We start from the raw sequence: 21,100 nt of genomic DNA, 5'->3' as shown, positions 1-21,100 counted from the left end.
GATAGAAAGCTGGGATTTCTTGTTGCAAGATGAAGATCAGAATTAGCTGTGCACAGACTACTAAGCATCTGTTGTGGTGGCTCTAAACTAGGAGGACCTCAGTTCTGTAGAGCTAAAAACATGCCTGCTGTTACTATTTCTGTTGTAAAAGCACCTGAATATTCCCCATAAGGGTTCTTGGGGGATGTATGAAACCCAGAGGTGTGACTGCTTAGGGACAGTCTGCGTGTATTTCTCTGGGGACTCCAGTGGGGGAAAGACTTAACGCTGGAGTTGATGGCAGTGATTTGGGTATACCTGTACTGTGCACTCGTGTATCTTTCCCTACCTGAGCCAGAGCAGGAATGAACATGACTCTGAGGGACAGACCCTTTTCTGGGACTTGCTGTTGTCTCTCAAGATCTGTATCTTTTGCCTGCTTGCTCAGCAGAGCTGGTGCGGTTCAAGTATCACTGTTCTAATCCTCTGTGTAGCTCTCTGGTGTGAGGCTCTCAGGTGCTGCTTGTTGAGGGATGTGTACAGGCAACTGAGATGAGTGACTTTTGAGAGAGGAGCTCTGCTGATCTTGAGGTTTGGGGGGTCTAAATCTCAAGAAATGTTCTCCAATGGGAAATGCTTGTTGAGATTATGTCTTGAAGAAGTCTGATTTGGTGGTGGCATCATGGCTTGATGGCTTATGATGAGCAGCAGCTCATCATAATGAGCTTATGAAGAGCAGCTCTTCTGGTACCTTGGGTCTGTCCTCTACATGTGTCTTCTGGGGATTTCTGCTCTTAAAGACACAGACTGACTTTTGCAGCCTTCTGAAAAAGATACGGGGTTGTAAATAGAGTGTTTTGATAGACCAGTTGAGGTGGATATTGCTGTGACCAGACAGGCTGTCCCTGTCCTGCCCAGCTGTGAATGTGTGGCTGGGAAGGAGTGCATTGCTTGGGCATCAGGGGGTTGCTGCCCATCTGGGACCATGCTGGGCACCGCTTGCTGCTGAGGTGGGTGGTTTCACAGCAGGCTAAAGCTGAGTGCTCAAGGAGGACATGTGGGGTCCTGGTTGACTTGCTGCAGAAACCCCAGTCACAAGGTGATGGGGACAGGGATGTGGAAAGTGAAGCCAGGAAGATGCGGTTCAACTAGCCAAGTCTGCCAGGTCCTGTAACTGATCTTGTAAACGTTCTGTGAGTTGAACCTGGTGAAAGACAAGCCTAAGCCAAGATCTTGTAAACACGGTTTGAGTCCCAAGAATTGCTGTCTTACCTGGAGGTCCTGGCGTTGATGTTGTGAGTTGAATTGAAATGGTGTTGGAACCAGAGGGGAATGTTTTTGTCTTCTGCCTTTGCAGATAAGACTGAAGGGCATTTTGCCAGGAGCCTTAAGGATCTAAATTGTATATAACTCTACATCAATTTAAAATGAAAAGTAAACATGCACAACCATAATATTTGCTTGTACTTGTCTCCTCTTTGACGAATGGAGAGAAATTGTTCTTTGGCTGAGTTCACCAGCAATAAAACCCCACAGTTACTCATCTTTATCCCAAGCTTGCAGTGAACAGGAGAGGCCATTGTAATCTCTGGTTGAATTTGTCCTTATCACACCTGAGGGAAGCATTGATGTGTGGGAACTTCTATACCTGCCCAGCCCTGTGAGGACTCAGGGCTAGGTGCTATCACAGGAACCATGGGACTGAGCTGGGAAAGTGCTGCCTGGGTCAGGGTGGACCTCATTCTGCTCATACAGTGTTGGTGCAAAGGAGATCTACCACTGCTTGGGAGAGGTGAGAGCCCTCCTTCTGTCCTGGCTACTGTAGCATCAGGCATGGTGTGGGGGGCAAGTGATGCTGGCAGGGGCAGGAAGCCGCCACCTCAGGGTGTGACAAAGAGGAGGGATCTGGACTGTGAGCTGAGCCACCAGCATTCTTCTGCATTTTGCTGCATGTTGGTTCTGTGGGCTCACATACATGCTCATGAGCAGCCCAGGCGCAGTATACACAAGTTTGAACTGACCCATTTCCATCATTACAGCAGCAAACAGCAGTTACTTTCTCTGCTTAGTGGTGATGACAAGGCAAGCCTGTGCCTGTCATGAGCAGAGATAGGGCTGTCAGAGTGACCAGGAAGTGGCTGGGACGGAATGCTAGCCGTGGGCCAGCAGGGGCAGGAAGGAGTGTGTGATTCAGATGCTGCCTATCTCGGTAGCATGCCATGCGCAAAGACAGCAGTTGCATGGCGTGACTGTCCCCTCTGCTCTACCTTCATCTTCTGCAGAGGGGAAAAACAACACCAAGTCAGTCACTTCAGGAAAGGGTCATGCCTGCTTTGCAGCTACAGGAAAGAGTGTGACAGTCCCCAATGGAAATAGGGCAGAGTTCCTCAGAGAAAAGGCTATGCTGAAGTGTAGTGCTGGTGAACTGGATTGTGGTGTAGTGGTAAACCCGCAAAATGAATTAAACGATGCCTCCTAGCTCCCTCTCTGTGCCCAAGGTCAGAGATGAGCAATGGATTCACCGTGCTCTCTTGTTTTAAGCCTCATTTTACATTTCCTTTTATTTCTTCATTCTCAGGGGCTTTAAGATCAGTAAAGGAGGGATGGGCTTGATGAAATGCAAGTTGTTGGCTGGGCTGTGATATTTGGTGCTGGTTGTTGGCCCAGATTGAGGTGGTGATGCTTGCTTTTGGTGAGTGCAAGGACTTCAGGAGTATGGAGGCTTCTGTATAAGAAAGTTGGAGAGGAAAATGCTGCAGTGCCCAGAAGCTGTGTGGGTTAAACTGCAAGTTCTGGAGACAAGCCGTCAGGAGGCCCATCCAGTGTGCATCACATGGGTATCTCTCTCTTTGCAGGGCTGGGAAAGAAACCCATCGTCGTGACTCCTGTGGAGCCCTGCATGTCTCCAAAAGCCCTGCTCTGAGTTCATCCCACCAGCAAGGCGTGAGAACCGGTACGTAAATGTGTTTCACAGGTGTGAGGGGCAACTTCCCAGAAGGATCTGTGGCTTTTCTGGTGGTGGCACCTTGTTCATGGTTCTCTGCCAAAATGAAAAGTCCTCTCCTAAGTGAGGGTGGAGGGGTCTGGGTGGATTGGGATCACTGGAAAATACAAGACAAACTGGTGGTTCTTGGGTGATGCTTGCACCTACAGGCTTTGTTGGGGGATAGCTGAGCAGCGAGAAGCTGCAAGTCTTCAGAAGTCACCCCAGACTGTGGTGCTGAGGCTTTAGACATGCTCTGTCGAGTGACGTGTGGTACCACACATGGGTAGGTGATCTGGGGAGTAATCACATGCACGTACATACATTTTATATATATATATACACACACACGCTGTACAAATCTAGGCACATGGAAACAAAGATGTGCATATACAGTATATATTATATGGTGGCATATGAGAGCTTGGGGGTGTATGTACCAAATGTCTGTATATACTATATATGGCGATAAAAGAATGCATATGCATTCATTTTCTCTTTTTTTCTTTTTCTTTTTTTTTTCTTTTTCTGTCTCTTCTGTATTGCTGAGGAGCTGTTGCAAAACTACCAGATTCAACCTCCTGGGGAGCCTTTCTGGCCAAGATTTTGCAAGCCAGCACCTGCTTTGCCTGCCTGACTTCTTTCTATATTTATTTCTCTGCACCCGGTTTTTGTCTTTGCCTGCAAATTGGAACTGTCACAAACATTTGTGTTAACTTTTGGCTGCATAGGACTTCAGCTTGCAAGTCCCAAGTCTGCTCCTGTGTACACCGGGGGAGGAGGCATATGTGTGTGTAGTTGTGCATGCGTGCATATGAGCATCCCTGGTCCTCACTGTCTGCATTACATGGTCTGTGTTCCTGTGATACTGCAGCGGTCTCTTTATTCTGTATGCCATGCAGGTAGTGCTTTCTGCCCCTTCAAGACATTTTTATGAATCAAATATTCTCAGTCACCCTGCTTATATAATGTCATTTAAGTGGAATTAGCCAAGCCTGAGCTGGTGCCTGATTGATAACAATCTGTAGTGCTCTGCAGGAGGCTTGACTAGGATTCCTAGGCCCCCAGGTTTTTACATTCCCAGGTGAGGACTGTGGCAAGGACAGGGACTTGTCATGCCATGTAGCAGGGAGCTCCTGATTAGGCTGCATGTGGCTGGACACGGATGTGTCTATCCCTCTGGTTTCTTTCCTCTGTGTCATTTGGGGTAGAAGGTGCTTTAAACGAGAGGCATTGAATGCCAGGTCATGCTTAGCCGTATAATGGCATTTCAGCTTGGAAACTGAGGGGAGATCTTAATGCTTTCTTGGGGAACATGAAGCTGGGGAAATAGCTGTGTTAAGGGTCTCCCATCACCAAATGCTGCTCAGAGGAGACACATGCTTCCCTGCCTGATGGGTACAACGTGCACTTATTCAAAAGCAGTGCTGGGCTGTCTGCCAGGAGCTGAGAAATGGCTTGTCCTCATGTGCTCAGGCCCCTGAGCTCCCAGCCGCTCTAGCAACTACATTAGTTTCTGGCACAGGAGTCCCTCTAAGGTTACAAAGACATTATTCCCAGGTTTCAACCCCAAGAGCTGTAAAACGTATCCTGCCTGACCCCTGTGCAAAGGCAGAAGCATCGAGATCCGCACACGTTCCGCTGGGTTTAGTTTTCACATCCCCACTGCATATGCCACTGCAGCCTGCATTCCTCTCCTGTTTGGTAAGCCCTTTGCCTCTCAAGCTGACACAGCTAATATTTCCCATGCTGGCAGGGCAGGCAAGGTAGTGGCATTTAACTGTTAAGGAGAAGCTTGATCTGTTCATACTGCAGAACCTCAGAGTAGTAAGGGCTGGTGCATGCCTAGGATTGGGTTTCTGCTGTTCTAGGTGTTTGTCCTCCATGTTTTAGTTCCCTCTCTTGACTTGCATTATTCCCTGTTTCATCCCGCTGTTTGTCCTTGCAAATTACCAAGCAATACCTTGGTAATTTTTTTTCTGCAAGGGGCTGGAAAGCTGAGTCGGAGTTTGTAAAACCTGCACCTACCTGACCCTTCTTACCTTGGTGTTGGAGCATCTTCTGCCAGGGTGACTACAGTGCTTAGAATATCTCCCATTTCTGACCACAGAGAATGCATCTGGTAGCCCTGCAGGCAGTTTGGGGTACATGGCTCCAAGGGAGGTTTTAGTGGGTTTTTAGAAAAATAACTGATTAACTGCCCACTGAGAGCTGGTCCCAGCCTCCATTGCATTGATGTTGTCCTGGTGTACCACTTAGTGCCACCTGGGCTGTTTGCTCTTTAAAGCTTTTATAACCACCTTTATAACTGTCAGTGCAATGGACATGTGCTGGTGCTTCCTGGCAAGGTTTGTTTTTTACAGTGATAATGATGGATCACAAAGTTAAATGTGGTTCTTATTCTAAAAAGCATAAAAGTGTGGGGGTTTTGTTTGTTTATATTTGGTGGGTTATTTTCTTCTTCTAAAGCAAGCATTTACATGTTTGTCTATCACCTGTGATACTGGGTGCTAAACTGATGCTGCCATGGGCCGCTGACCTCTGCGTAGTCACTGGATGTAATTGTACAGCCTCTATCACTGGAGGATTTTGGCTCCTCCCAAAGCCTGTGCTTCAGTACCAGCGAAAGCCAGATGTACTATAATGTTGCTTTTTTACAGTTTGTTTTGGCCATACATGGGCAGAGTCAGCTCTGGAATTCCTTCCCTATAAATTCAATAGCATCTTGTGGGTGGTGCTGGGGAATCACTCTGGTCTGGTTGGATCGCCTCAGCAGCCTGTTCCACTTGAAAATGTCCTGATTTGCACATTCCTGAGAGGCTGCCTGCTCCTGGAGCCATGGCTTCAGCTACGAGGAGGCTGTCATCTCATGCTGGCAGGCATAGCAGTCACCTTCCTGCTGCCTGCAGGTCGGCAGTGGTGGCATAGATATATTGCTTCTGTGCGCAGGCAGGCTCTGCAGGGACAGTTGTGCCCTCTGAGCTTAACTGTTCTGCCTCCTAAATTTCCCGTATGGGCTTAAGCATTGACCATCAAGCCCCTCTCCTAGGGATGGGGAGGCTGAGTGCTCTCCTGTTCCTGCCTGCCATGGGATGCTGTGTTGTGTGTCCCAGCAGAGATCGAGGACCTCTCCAGTGGCACTGACGGCTGAGCCTTGCCCTCTCTGCTGCCAAGCTGGTATCATGATAAACACAGCCTGAATTTGCCTGTGTACCTTCAAAGGGTACTCCAAAAAATAGTTCTAGGAGGTTTTCTGTGGATGAGTGAGGGATGAAAGGATGGTTTGTGGTGGGCAAGGGGTGATATCTCCTGGAGCTGCCCCTGTTGCATGTCACCGGGCATCCCATGGATGAGACAGAGATGCAGTGTCACCCATAGATCCAGGAGCCTCCAACGCACAGGTGAAGAAGGTGACATGTAGTCCCATGTCCAGGCTGTGTGTAGGTCAGTAACAGCGATGTGCTCAGCTCAGGCTCCAGAGGGGCAAGTCCTCCCTGTGCCAAAGCCAGGGAGAGAAGGATGATTTTTTTTGACATCCTTTGGAGTTTTGATCTCCATATTTGGAAATGTTTACCCATTGCTCTGATCTATTGCAAGGGAGGGGAGGTGACTCAGGGTCTGGTGGAAGCAGGATTTGAATTCCTGTAGTAAGGTTCTCCCCCCCCATACCCCCCCGCCCTTTCTTGTTTTGGAAGCTTGTTGTGGTCAGTTCTTAGTTCTCTCCTGCTCCTGGACCTTGTTCCAAATTTGATCTGCTCAGGAGGGAAGTGTGTTAGCGAAGGAGCTTGCCTGGATGCTGGTAAGTGCATCATTGCTGCTTTAGCAAGCAGCTTGGGATTTTTTGTTTTGTTTAGTCGGATTGCATTGAAGTGTGTGCATTGAGGGTGGAGGTAGGCATGTGAATCTCCAGTCAACATCAAGGGACCCTATGAAACCTTCTGTAGCAGGGAAAGTTGGTTTAGTGGATTGATCTCAAAGGCAAAATGTTTCTTCAGGCCTAGGTGTAAAGATAATTTAAGCCAGCTCTCATTCAGTCATGCTCTTTCTTTTATTTTCAGTGGTTTATGCAGCAAGGCAGCAGAGCAGTGTAGAGTTAAATGAGTATATATGCGTATGGTCAGCAAGTGAAATATAGGTTAAATATGGCTTCTGTCTCTTAAGCCAGAGTGTGTGTTGAAAAGGCTGCATAATGCATAGATATATTTCTCTCAAATGTTAATATTTAACTGTTTTGTTAGGGACCTGAAGCAGTTTAGCTGCTGTAACTGGATGAAGGTTCAGGGTCTTTTTTCCTGTTACTCGTTATTTTTCCTTAGTGTGAAGTTTTTAATCTCTCTAGTATTGCAGCTGGCTGCTTCTCTTATTTCCCCCCCCCCTCCTTTCCTTTCTTTTTCCTGAAAGGAAACTGCAGCTTATCCAGGCAGTCAGGGGTGTCGGGGGAACCTGGAAGATTCTCTGCTTCCTGTTTTATTCATGGCAGCTAAAACCAGACTGGGGAATCTGGAGTGGAGATCCACCATCCCACATTCCTCTTGTCATTTGGAGCATGTAACATGTAGAGTGCTTTTAACACTGCTCAAGGGGGTGCACAGCAGCCAGTCCTGTGGCTCGGACAGAAAGTACTGCACTTTGTCCTTTTACTTGGGAAGGGGTGTTGATGAAAAACCCTTTATAGTTCCTATTGCTGGTTAGTGATACTTGTATCTTCTCAACTAACTTGTATTTTTAGTCTGATTCAAACCTGTTATCATACTCTCCTTGTTTTAAATTTAAGACCTTTGTTAGTTAAATCTTTTGTTGTTTTTCTTTTGCCCTTTTAAACAGGGATTAATACTTGGTTTGAGGTTTGATTTTCCAGAGATGTGAATTTGCAGCAGCTCCTTGAGGAGCAAAACTGGCTTAATTGTTCTGGGCAGGGATAGATACTTGTCTTAGTTTGCACAAGGATGGGGTGTGAGCTGAAAAGTACTGGGCCCCAAAAGATGATGAAGGGACTGCTGGAGCCTGTTCCTGCAGGTGGGACATGTTGGGAGCTTGTAGGCTTTAGCTGCGTTTTAATCCTTGCCGTTTCAACAAGCTACTCAGATTACTGCAGCTTTTGGGATCAGGGCCCCACTGGAATGGGCTTGATACTGGCGCAAAGGAAAGAGCTGCTGTCCTAAAGAGTATATGGCCTGAACAGACAGTGAAGGTGATGGGCTGGAAAACAGGATGCTGGGGAGACATACGGAGATGTTGCAACACCTGAAGCCTCAGCCCAGCGACTTGCCAGGGAGCAGCCCATTCTGTGTCATGTGTGGTGGTGCCAAGCTGTAACAGGCAGTGAGCTGGCAATCTGTGTCACTCCTTGTGTGCTGAGCTTTGCTTTTGTGTGTGTACACATGGCCCCACAGGACGGCGATACCTTGTCCTTGCGCAGCACTTCCCGTGCTTGGTTGAGCCCTGGATCAGCCCCTGCTTCTGGTGGTGCATGGATGTGGTGCATCCAGGCTTCGCCAGCTGCTTGTGGCTGAGCTTGGTGTTTCGGAGGCAGCATGGTGGGACTGGAAATGGTGATGTTCTGTTCCCCTTTCAGTTTTCCCTCTTTCCTGCCTGCCAGGACAGACTGTTGGAAGACAAGGATGAGCAGTTCCTGAGTGCTGTAACACAGGGCTCTGGGCAGTGCTCATCTGGCATGCCCGGGGAAGCACACTGGGGCCATTAATCTTCACGTGCCGGTCTTTCTCTGTGCAACATCTCATTGCTGCAAGGACGTGACTTGAGAGCTGAATGGACTGTGAAGGATGAGCTCCCACGTGCTGCCTATGTGTCCCCTCAATGGGTGCAGGCAGGGCTGGGAGGGCTGTTGGAGGATGGAGGATGTCCACGGCTGGGACTGCAGGCTGCCAAGGCTTTCCATCTGGTATTTCTCGAGGACCTGGGCAGATCCAGTGATGATCACTGATGCTAACCAGGGTTCACAGTGTATTTTCTTCTGCTCCAGGAACACAGCCATTAAGGGCTGACCTGTAAATTAATACAGCTATCTAAAGATTTTTCCCTCCTGCAGCCTGGCACCTGGTAAATGCTCAAGTCTGAGAAACCTTCCATGGCACTGGACCTCAGGTGTGCTCCATGCCTTCCTTTTTTAAGCTACTCTCAATTACTTCTAATGATGTATTAAATACAGAGGATTTGCTTTAGCTTCCATGTAAGGAGGATTGGTTCTCAGCCCATCCTTCATCCCAGCTGTTGCACCAATTGATCCAAGGCTGGCACTGTACTGGATGTGGCAAATTGGTGGCACTGTCACTGTGTGTCTCTGGTGCTTTCAGGAATTCACTTGAGGGCTGGGTGTACATGCCCTGCAGCCTGTAAGAGAAGCTGATGCAGTTATGTGCAGCGCACAGAGGCATGGAAGGGATGAAGGCGAGACAAGGTTGTGAGCTTAGATGGCTCTAGACATCTGATACTTCCTATTTCTGTAGGCAAAGCTTTCAGACCCTTTAAACGCTAAACCGTGCCCACAGGCTGGGGAAAGCTTTATTGTCCTGGTGTGCAGGCGTGGAAACTGAGGCACCATGTGGCAAACTTGGGAAAAGTGCAAATCTTTTGGTTCCATACGACTGTTCATGCTCAGCTCCCACAGACAGGTGCGCACTTCACAGCCTCAAGCCAAGTGGTGCTGTTAAACCCATCTCTCTTACTCTAATAAAGTCATACTTCTCTGAACACAAAATATTTCTGAGTCTGTTGCTTAAAGGAAAACAAAGTTGTATTGGGTATTTCATAAAGTTGATAGATGTTGCTAGTGTGTGACATGATCCCAACATGTATCACCATCCTTTCCAGATGGTACCTCACCTAATTGTACTGCTGCTTCTTCCTCGGATCTGAATAGAGTGTAGGCTTTTAAGACAGGTCTGTTGTTATTAGCTTTATAATACACATTCTCCTGTACCAGCTGTTGCAAGCAGCAGGAGGTCTCACTTGCAGACTAATTCTTCAGTCAACTTACGGGGGAGTTTGCCCCTGAGAACTAGGTATTTGCATTTGGGATGAGATCTCCCAAATGAGAGAAACTTGTTTGTCTCCAGTGAGTGTGTCGGTTCAAGGACTAGCGTGCCCAGGAGGAGGAAAGAAGTTGCTCTTGTTTCTTTACTGCTGTCTTCTAATAGTTAACTGTGCTTATTGCTTGACTTCGTTTTAAAGAAACATCAGCTTTTGAAAGCCGGGCTGCCTGTGGTGGGGAGGAAAGAGTCCTTGTGCTGTGCTGTCTCACACCCCTGCTGTGAAAAATATCACAAGGACAAGTTCCAGTGAAGCTGCCTGATTTTGGCAGTCACTTCCCTCCTACATCCTTGTTCTTCAGGTAAATCCCTCTCCAACTCCATTAGTTGTTCCCCTTTCCTCCCCAAAAAGTCATTACCATCCCTTGAAATTAAGGAAAAGACAGGAGGAGAGAATAAATGGATGTTAAGAAGTAGAAAACAATCAATTAAATAGTACATAGCATGTAATTTTCCTTGGAAACTTACCATGAAATTGAGGGGCACTTTAGCAACTAGTAATTTAAATTGCATTTGAACACTGCTAATGGGTTGTTTGCATGGGAATTTTGGTCATTTCACAGCAGGTCGTTGTCTTTAGTACCCCTTCATTCAGTTAAAAAAAAAAATAAAAAAAGGTCTCGTAATGAGGAAGATGCTGCAGACAATTGGTCCAACTGTTGCTGGTAAAAGGTGGTACTGTGGAAAATTTGCAAGGTCCTGTTACAATCTAAGCCATTTACATCCTTAGCATTATCTCTTCCAGTGCTAAATTCTTGGGAGTTGGGCTCTTTTTACCTAAAAAAGCTTGTTATTGCTAAAAGGCAGGAAAATAACATTATCCCTGTCATACTCATGAACACGATGGAGGCAGGGTGGTTGGAGAGGCTCCTCCAGGCTCATGTGGTTGGGGTTTGTAGCAGTGGGACTGACCTGGAACACAGCCTGTGGCTTGTGTCTCTGTCACCTCGAATGATTCATAACAATGCTTTGGGATCTCTGTCTCACTCCAGCTGAAGAGGAACAACGGAGAGATGTTGATCAGCTGAAGCTGCAGGGTATTTTTACTTGTTTTCCCAGTGTTTAATGCTCTCCTCCACCACTGTTTTTCTTAGAAAATGCCAATGATTTTCGGCAAAAGGCAGTATCAGCCTAATTGTGTGCTATTTTGCTGCCGGTTATGCTGGGAACAGACTCTATAGGAAGGCAGACGCAAGTTACTTGTTGCCTGTTGCTGAATGAACATCCCATTTTCAGAGCAAGGTTTTTGCAAATCCGTGGGCATGCTTAGCATATGGAAGGGGGTTCCAGTATCAAAACAAATCTGGCCTTCTGTTTCTGGATGTGTAGGTTGTTTCTTAGAAGATGGAACCTTTAAAATCTGTCCCTGCAAACATGGCTGTTACATCCTGCTATTTCTAGAGACATGAGGCAGCTGTCAGCACTGAGATAAGCTATAAAAAGGCACTATTTTCCAAAAATGGCTTTTTTAGCTATACCTGCCAGACAGCTTGGCCAGCAGGAGTTCACCAGGAGTGTCACCACTGCTGCCCTTTTATGCACAGGGTGCTAAGCAATGTAAAAACTTCTGGGCAACTCTCCAGGGGCAGCGTTAAGCAGCAGCTCTTCAATCTCTATCTTGTGAAATGCTGCTATGCAGAAAAGTGCATTCAGTGTGTAGGAGGGGATACTTGTTGGTTTGATTGGTCTTACCCGATCTCCTGTTGTTTTCTAGGCTATTGCTTTATCCTCAACTTTTGTTCTGGATTTTCATTGTGCCTGTCTTGTTTCTGACTGGGTGACTGTCTCTAGTCACAGCATGGTTGGAATGTTCCCCCCCACCCCCAATCATTTACTTAAAGGTATTCCTGTTTGCTGTGTAGTCTGAGGATAGCTGGTGAGTTCAGATGAAACCGGTAACAAAACCTACTTTTTCCTAAGGGTCTGGATAAGGTTTCTCATAGCGTCATGGTGTTCTCACTTATACTTTCTGATGTATGTGCTACCTGCAGTGCTTTGTTAGTTATCAGCTAATTCTCCACTGAGATGTATAAGTGTAAGAAAGCTACATCAGATAATCTCGTAGAGGTTGTTAAGACTTTAGGGGAGAAGGACGAAGCTTTTGAGCATGTTCCCAGGGAAGAATTCATGAAAGCTGAGAAAGCACTGGAGATGGGTGTTTCCAGGTGACAGAGGCAGTGTCTTCATGTAGGTGAGGGGCTGGTGTGTAGGGGGAGGTGGGGGGTGAAGTTCACATGGTGGAGGAATGCAGGGGGGCAGAGAGCAGCAACTTGAGCTGTTGGGAAACCCCAGACAACTCAGGTTCTCCTGAGATAAGAAACTAGCTGATAGGGTCAACTCTGTGAACTGTCTAGCAAGGACTCTTGCCCTCTTTGTTTGAATGAGCATTTTTAATCACATTGATCCCTGAGAACTGCTACTCCTGCTATGCAAATCCCCCCTTGCATATGGGCAACCAGCAGGTTTGATGCATTGGCTCAGCTCTGATATGGATGGTGGGGGGGTGGATTCCCTGTTGTTTTTTTTTGTCTTTGGAGCATGGGCTGCCTCTTAGTCACCTCTTGATGCTCTGTGTGTTGTGGGTGACTTTTTCTTACCCCGCTTTTCTATTTCAACAGCCCACTTGCCTTTTTTCCAACCTTCTTCCAATGGCAGATGCACACTCAGCTGGTGGAAGCTGTTGTAGATGCTCACCCAGCGAACAGCTGTGTGTGTTTGCTTGCCCAGAAACCCACTGAAAACTGAATAGAAATGAGGCATGCAGCATTTGAAATAATCCCAGTGAGTAATGTCTGTCCATGTTCTCCCCTTGTGGTGTTCTCACAAATTTCTCTACATCTTGGGGTTTCAGCTTATGGGAGACCAGCGTTGGGAAATGCCCTTGGTTTCCCCACCTCCTTTAACTGTTTTTGAACCAACGCTGATGAATATCCGTGATAACCTTGTAACTGAGAGAGAAAGAAGAAAAAGATTTATGGGTAGGTTAGTTTGCAGCAGAGGGAAGAGAAACACCAAGGGAGCTTGGTGGAGGGAGCCCAGGCTGGTAACACAGAGACCGCTTATTTGTCATTTACCTGCCCTGTAAATGTATGTTGTGCTTTTCAAGTGGGGAAGAAGACAATCCTTTTCCTAACGAGTTTGCAATTCAAGGCAGACAGATATGCTCTTGAGGGCTGGGGGAGGAAGGGCATGGGTAATGGCTGGAGATTAAACTCCAGATAAAGCAGATTCCTAGAAGAAAAGGACTTCTGAGATGGGAGTTGCTGGTTATGAGAAGGGTGTTTAAGGAGCAGATAGACAGAGGAAGGTAATTGGGTATGGAAGAAGGTGAGAAGACCTGAAAGGAAGGGAGGTTGAAGAGGAGAGTAGAAATTGAGAAAAGAAGTAGGAGGGAAAAAAAGAGCAGCAAGTCATCTGTGGGAGGGGATACTGTGGGATGCTGTAGATGAGAGTAGAGATGACCTTAACGCTATGTTGTAACTCAGCTACTATGATGAGTCACCTCCCAGTGTATGAAGTACCAGTTTCTCCTCTGAATGGAGAATATTGATCCTAGCTGAAGTCCAGCACTGGAAGAGCTTTTGGAGGGGCTCAGATCTTCCGTGTGGCTGGTGGGGTGCTGGGTGGTTATGCTTTATGCAATCCTGTGTGTGCGCTATTGCTAAACTTTAATAGGCAAGTGCATAAGTAACTTGCCACTTTCCGCTTAATGCCATCAAAGTGGGTCTTCTAGAGACTTACACAGTAAATCAGGGATTGACTTGTGTGTGTATACATAGATATATATTTAATATTGATATACATCACATGGGTAGGTTTTTGAGTGCAGCAGGTTGCGCTTCAGTGACATCTGATGGGATATGGGTGGAATCAGTTGTTTATGTTTTGCCATACCCATCCCCCAGTAAAAAAATCTTTACGCTAACTTCCATGGAACTGAGCTGAAAAACTCACTGGTCATTTAGTTCCTATATATGCATCTTTCAGTTTCTTAAAGAGATACTTGGACTTCCACAGCTTCCTGAGAGGCTTTGTTTCATCCTCAAGGACTGAAGGAATGAAGGGAGAATTTACTGTTGCCAGCTATATTTCCCCTTCTCTGTATTGCTTTTTTTGTTTTGGTTTGGTTTTTCCCTCATCTCTTTGGAAGTATTTATCCTTGATGTTTGGTATTTATATGCTGGCAAGTGCCTGTAGACTGGAAAGTCCACAGAGTTCTCCTGAAGCAGCAGTGGTAGCTTCACCCAGACCTTTTCTCTCCCCAGTCTGATCCCCCTCCAGTTTGCTTATTTTTTATGGGGGCTCATATCTGATCCCTATCAGTTCTTCTGGGTCTCCTTTCACTGTTGATGCTTTCCAGATCTTTCTTCCGATTACTCATTTACTCTCCAAAGTAGTCCCTCATCCTTCTAGTCCTTTCCTAATTGTCTGTTAGTTAGACACAACTCTTTTGTAGCCAGTAAAAGGCATGTGAAAATGAAGGACATTTCCTGAGCTCAGTCCATCTACTGTCATGGCATACTGTTCCAGCAGGAGAAGAGCCTGAGTTTAGAACATCTGAAATTGCCCATTATCTCGGCTCATTTCTTGCAGTCTGTAATTTGAGGGTGGGGAAACAAGGGGAAGAGGAGGCGAGTCACTCTAAAAATGACTCATTCCACAATAGATCAATACAGAATGTTCCATTACATTTTCATTGCCAAAAATGACTCTCCTCTCCCACTCCCCCCTCCTTTGAGGTGTTGCAGATGCTTACTAGCCCTAGTGGTGATGTCTCTTTGTGTGTGCAGGTTGGTGGCATAGCCAGCCCAGCAAAAAGGTGTCTCAGTTTTGGTTCAGACCTTACATTCTGGGTGGACTGAAGTTGAACTTGGTGGAGATGACCTGTTTTCAGAGGGGGAAGAGATTCCTGGCTGCTGTCAGGTAACTTCATGTCACTGAAGAAGCAGACCTGTTTGATGATAGGAGTCACTCCCAGCCTTCCTCTTTGGGAGGAAGGCCAGTGGTTTGGGAGGAAGGCCAATGGATGTGCAAGGCATAAGGCAGTATAAAGGGATATAATAGAAAGTATCGTGGGATATTTGCCAGCAGTCCCTTTGGGATAGTGCCATTGATTGCTCCCTTGGGCTGACAAGACATTTCAGTGGTGTGTCCTGGATGAAGTTTTTTGCCATTTACAGTTATGGGTGGACATGGAGAAACTGGGCTTTTTCTTACCTGCGATGTTTACACAGTCCTTGGGTTTTAAACTATGGTTAGGGCAGTGATATTACCCTTCATTTACCGATCAGTAAGGAAGGGAGGCTAAGGGACTTGTCCAAAGCTACACTGATGGGCACAGATGTATATAAGCGTGTAGGTAGGCATGTGTATGTATGGAATTAGTCCAAGTTTCCTGACTTCCTTTATCCTGTCCTTCCTGCTATCTTCAGGGCCATCGTTTTAGGCAGCCCTATTGTAGCAGCTAGCCATAATTGTATCAGTGCACAGGAGAGTGCTCTCCTGGGGCTCTTTCCGTCAGGTGGTACCCATCTGCTGCTCTTGCATGGCATGGCAAGTGACGCGTGCCTGGGAATGGGGTGGGAGATACCACTGGGCTCATATCACTGAGCCGACGTCAGTGATATGCAGCCTTCAAAAGGCTGCAAAGTATTTGTGGTTATAGCACATCTTCCACCTGCTGCAGTTGAGACCTTGATCTGCCGGTAAACTTGCTATGCTGCTTTAATAAATAAACTCCACTGCTAATAGGTAGGGTTTTGGTGAGAGAAATTCAACTTGCAAGGGACGGGGCCGAGTTCATGGGCATGCACTCCTGGTAATGTCATCTGCTAGAACAGACGGCACCAACTACATCTTCCACTTCATCCTGCACTGGGAGAAGGTCTTGAAAGGAGCTGGACAATGTGGGGTTCTGCACTGTGGTGTGCCTTGATGGCAGGGGCAGGATCCAGGATGGTTTGCCATCCCCAGCGAGCTGTCTGAGTAGCTGCTGCTCTGCGTCAAAGCTGCTGTCACAAAACCCGAACATTATAGGTTCCAGGGTGCACACAAATGTGTTTACAGAGCAAATAAAGGAGGGAGAGAAAAAAGAAAAAGGCTCAAAGTGGCTTTGGGTGTTTTTTAAGCGATAAAACTGAGAAATTCCTGAGCATGTGCAATTAATATCTGTTTAAACAGAAACTTCTTTAATAGCTGAAATATCAGCTTCTACAGAAGAGCTTTCCTGGAGAGTCTTTTTCATCTCTAACTGCCTGCCCCATTTGGGTGTGGAGGGGGATGTCTCCAAAGGTGTGGGGCTTAGTGTTTCCAGTTAGTTCATTAGGTGTTTGCAGAGGGCGATGCCTGCCTTTGTTCCTGGCTTGCTTCCACGTCCCTGATTGTGTAGGGATAAAAGTGGTAAATTCATAGGAACATTTACCCATTTGGGTCACGAAGGTCCGATGCCTGATGTAATTTGTTTTGGTTGGGTATAATTTGGCATCACTGTGTATGTATATGGCTACATATGTTTACAAATGTAAAGCAGTTGAAAGGGACAGGTATAGACACTGGTATTTCTCAGATCTTTGGACGAGATATCAAGATGTTATTTACTCTAATCCCAGAGGAATAAGCTGCAGCATGGGCTGAAGGTCTGCTCTTCCATTTGTGCTGTACATGCTATGTCTGCAAGCAGGCTGCTGTCTCTGAGCAGCTATTCAGCTGAAAGCCAGTGAAGTTGTCGGAGGGAAAACTGCTGGAAAATGGGATACAGAGGTGGAGGCAGAACAGGTGGTGATAAAACCTTTGCTGGTATGACTTGCCTATTAAAACCTCACAGGGTCTTACTGGTATTGATATACCAGCAGCCTGCTGTGGGCACAATGCCTTTTGTGTATAATTAATTTGATTAAAAAAAGAGAGGCATAAGGGTGTTTCAGATCACTATGCTGAGCAGTGATAGCAGGCACCCGCTCAGAAACAGCATTGCTTTGTTTAGAAGAGCGCAGCAAACACCTCCATTGCCCTCCTAGTTAGCTACACCAGTGACCTGTGGCTTTCTGCTTGTGCTGGAACTTGCAAACATACACTTTCCCCCCTTTCCCCTTTTTCAATTAATCTTTTTTTTTTTTTTTTAAACACAACTTAAGTGCCTCTGCGGTACTTCTGCAGCAGTTTTTTCACCCTGTACTGATTCCCACATGCTTGTCAGAAGCTTCTTTGTTATTTTGATAGTACTTTCACAAGAGGACTAGCTATAAAGAATGGCCTGCAGGACCTGCTTCAGTACAGCTACCCCATGTGTGGCTCAGTGGTGCATGGGGACAGATCCATAGCAGGTGTGAATGGCGAAGTGTGGTACCTCCAGCCTGCTTTGTCAAGGCCCTCCTCTGAATATAACGGAACCATGTTGAACTCTTTGCAGTTGTAAGGCTTTGAAAGCTGACATGAGCTGTAGCTGCTGGATCACTGCGCAGGTCTTTTGTTGCTTCTGTATACTGGAATAAATGTGGAGCAAACTCTGAACTGTTTGAGCAAGCTGCACTCTCCTTGTATATCTTTTTGTCCCTAGAAAAACAGGTGGAAATGTTCAGCCCTCCCTTTCTTTCCTTCCTCCCTCCAGCCTTGAGACTATCCCGCTATTGTGGATTGCTTGTGTCGTGCACAAGTGTGTTCCGTTTGTCCCTCGAGAACCCACCAGTCACTTCTGATTTGTCTCCAAATCATTGTCCTTGCAGTCTTGAATAATGCCCACATTAAGCAGATGGAGCTAATACAATCACTTCCATTGCAGCTGACAGCAACTAGGTCAGACCCTTTCTCAGTGTTTCCTGTCAGAGGACAAAATAAAGCACATGTGAGAGCAAAATACAGGAGTTTTCCCCTTTGTCTCCCCTCCCTGGCCCCTGAATCATGGTTTCCTCAACAACAAAAAAGAAGTCTCAGCTAGTGCCATTCTGTTTCACAGAAAAGGCTGTGTTTCTTAAAGTCAACATTTCCATTTCCATGTCTGAAAAGGTTTAAAAAACTAAAAGAAAAAAAAAAGGCAGAGAGGCTGCATGTGGTCTGGCAGACAGCCAGGCAAGGAGTGCTGTTTGGGATTATTATTACTAGGCAGATAACTGTATAAAGAGCTTTAGCATCAACCTGGTTCTGAAGGCTGTGGTCCTGTTTGAAATGCTGATGCATGTTTGATGCTAGTGAGAAAATGTATTGTACTATCTGAAGCCACTTTTTTGCAAAACAGTTTTATTCCTTCTTCCCCTACAGTAACTTGGGTGCCAGTAGAGTTCCTGGTAAGCAGTTGCAGGTGCTCCACAGGGAAGTATTGCTAGTTTTGAGCTTGCAAGTCCTTTTCTGTACTTAGGAGCAGCTGTTTGTTCCTGCCTCCAGTAGGAATCATACCTAGAGTTTGCATGTGTCAGACGGAAGTGTCCCTGAGTAAATTAGACTGCCTTGAAGATCATCTCAGCCTTTCTTAGGACCTGTGTCAGCAAGGAGGGAGGAAGTTTTGGGGCCCATGGTTCTGGTTCAGAAGGTGAGTACTCAGGGTGTGGGGAAACGCTATCACTGGCACTGCAGTGCCTTGTAACAGAGGAGACGCATGGGGCAGAATTCAATGATCCTTGTGAATTTAGATGCAGGACTTAAAATACTTGAGGAGCAAGAGCCGATGGAGAGATGCATGGGGCTGCTGGCTGGGAAATTTCTTCTCTGAAGTACTTTAAGGCCAGCAGCAGAATGTCTGTTGGTAATGCTGCTAGATACCATGTATCTGTCTACATTCCCATCTATAGACAGTATGTGCAAGGCTATATATAAATGCTATGGTGGCTGGTATTTTGGCTGATGCACTCACAGTTTTGTGCCACATTGGGAGATTTAAAAATATCTCCCTGTTCCATGAACATCTATACCATAGCAGATGTCATCCAGCATGGGGAGTGGCTTCCGAAAAGGGAGCACAATATTATTACTATGAGCCTTAGTAGTCTATTAGATTATTTATTTCTTCGCTGCCACCATAAGACATGTGAGGTGTGTTATTTCTGCCTGTCAGAGTTTTTCACACATGCAGGCAGGCAGCATCTGTCACTCCTCCCTGCGAGTCACTAGCTTTCATTCTCAATGAACTTTCTTTCCAGCTGGAAGGAAGGCAAAATAAAGGCTGCAGGACTACATGGAGCTGATGAGCAAGATGTTCATTAGCAATTACTGATCTTGGAGTTGTGCCTCTGAGGGCTGTCTTGAATTTGGGTGCTTCTTGGCCAAAACACAGTCACCTCATGTGCTGGTGTTTTATTTCAAGGCAAGTCAACCTGTTGTGTCATGCCCTGTGGAAACCTGTTATGAGTCAGACCAGTCTCGGTTGCACGAGACAGAGTAGGATAGGAAACAAATGAGAAATTACCTTCTTTTGGGAGTAGCTCTCAGGTTCCCTGGCTCTCAGTTCATCGGCTGAGGACCTGGCAGTGCTGCCTCATCACCAGGGCCTGTTGGAGTGTGGGCAGGTCCCATTTTTGCGCGTCCTTGCAGAACTGTGTTTTTTTTTGTTGTGGTTGTGAAGTACTGCCTGTGCCAGCCACATTATGGTGGAAGTGTTCAAAGGGTGAACTCTGGCATCACTAGCAAGCTCTGCTTGTACACGCAGGGCTAATTCTCCATTGCTCATACTTTGGGCTGGGTTCGGGTGGAGTCTTTCAGAAGGGCTGTAGAACATGTTGGGGGTTTTACCTCAGTTGCAGAGAGTTCTTGGGCTTATAAAGAAGGCAAGGCAGTGAAAACCGAAAAGGCAACAGAGATGGGAAAAGTCACACTGAAACCTTGACCTGGGTCTCTTGTTTCAGGTTATCCTGTGAGGTTATCAGTGCTATGTTCAAATCCTCTTCTTTGTGCTGGGGTGGGATGCTTGTCCTGTAACTGAAAGCAGGGTAGTCTAAACTGGGTGAGGATGTAGGCTTTGGATGTGAATCCATCACCCGTTTCACTGGTAAGGAGGGAAAAAAATGATCACTGGAGCAGCAAATATGTATAAAGTGGGATTAGAAGAAGTCACTTCTTAGAAAGATTGACCAGGTAGGAAGAGTGTCTTTGGGGCTTGTTACTTGTCTGAGCCTGGCAGGTTTGCCTGTGGCTTGGTAGGGTGTTGTCCACACTGCCCAGGTGTCCTTGTCTGCCAGCTCTTTGCAGAATTGTGGTGGTATTGGGGGAGGTTTTGCTGTAGGGACTGGAGGCAGCCTGTGGCATCACGGAATTGGCCCAGTGAGTGTCCAGTGCCATGACATTGCTGCCTGGGGAGGTGTTGAATGGGCAGAGGGTTTTTGCTTCCTGTTCAGGGGCAGTCCAGGAGCAGAAGAGTGTTGTGGGTTTATGCTCACAGAAGGTACCAGGGACTGTTGGATCTGTACCAAAGTAAAACCTCAAGTTTTTCTATCACTTTCAGTCCATTGTTAATGTCAGAAGCAGATGGATGTTTGCAGGGTTTTCATATAGGTCTCCCATTTCTGGCACCCTGCAGTTCTGGCCTGGACCCACTTACTGTTGCCAGGCAAGGGTATGCAAGTGATAATTCAAATGAGATTAAGCCTGTACCTTCCTCTAACCTGGAGATGGACCTTCAGTGTTTTACTGACAAGAGAGAAGTGGCAGGGACATGTGTTGGGGCTGTCTCCTCCCTGCTGTAGCTGGAAGTTGGGCTTATGGCAGGGACATCGGATCAGTTCAGACCACCTCCATCCAGCTCAGTGTCCACCTCTGCCTGTGGCTGGGCAGTTGATGCCAAGGGAAGGCTATCAGCTTTCCTGCATTGCTAGCAGAGAAGACTTGGCTGCAGTGAGACCTGACCTTGCACAACGCCCTTACTGCTATGACCGTGCAAAATCCCTGAGCATCCACAGCACGGCCCTGCCGGCAGATGAAAAACAACATACATAGAAAGCTTTGGCAGTGTGGGTGTGTGTTGGGAGAACAGAGGGGGGTGGGGGGGGTGGAAAACCAGCTCCGGTGTCATGTCACCGGGTGCCAGGAAGCAGCCCAGCATCAGTGTGAAAGATGAGCAGGGTCCAGCCGTGGTGAGATCGGTGGAGCTGGCGGCCCCAGCGTGGTG

At 46.8% G+C, this 21,100-nt stretch overlaps 1 protein-coding gene across 10 annotated transcripts in view; it reads left to right on the top strand.

Annotated features, from left to right (window-relative positions):
* The first annotated feature begins 4,225 nt into the window (after window positions 1-4,225).
* LPP (LIM domain containing preferred translocation partner in lipoma) overlaps window positions 4,226-21,100 on the top strand; it is a 311,612-nt gene continuing 294,737 nt past the window's right edge. For all 10 annotated transcript variants that reach the window (XM_057427444.1, XM_057427446.1, XM_057427441.1 and 7 more), the window contains exon 1: window positions 4,226-6,761. The gene's annotated coding sequence lies outside the window, so the exon portion shown is untranslated. The remainder of the gene's footprint in view (window positions 6,762-21,100) is intronic.

Source organism: Pezoporus wallicus, unplaced genomic scaffold, assembly GCF_028554395.1.
Source record: "Pezoporus wallicus isolate ANWC-B61680 ecotype Strahan unplaced genomic scaffold, APGP_CSIRO_Pwel_v1 scaffold_7107, whole genome shotgun sequence".
NCBI classification, from domain to species: Eukaryota; Metazoa; Chordata; class Aves; order Psittaciformes; family Psittacidae; genus Pezoporus; species Pezoporus wallicus.
The sequence above is the reverse complement of the archived record's forward strand: the minus strand, read 5'-3'. Positions and strand labels throughout refer to the sequence as shown.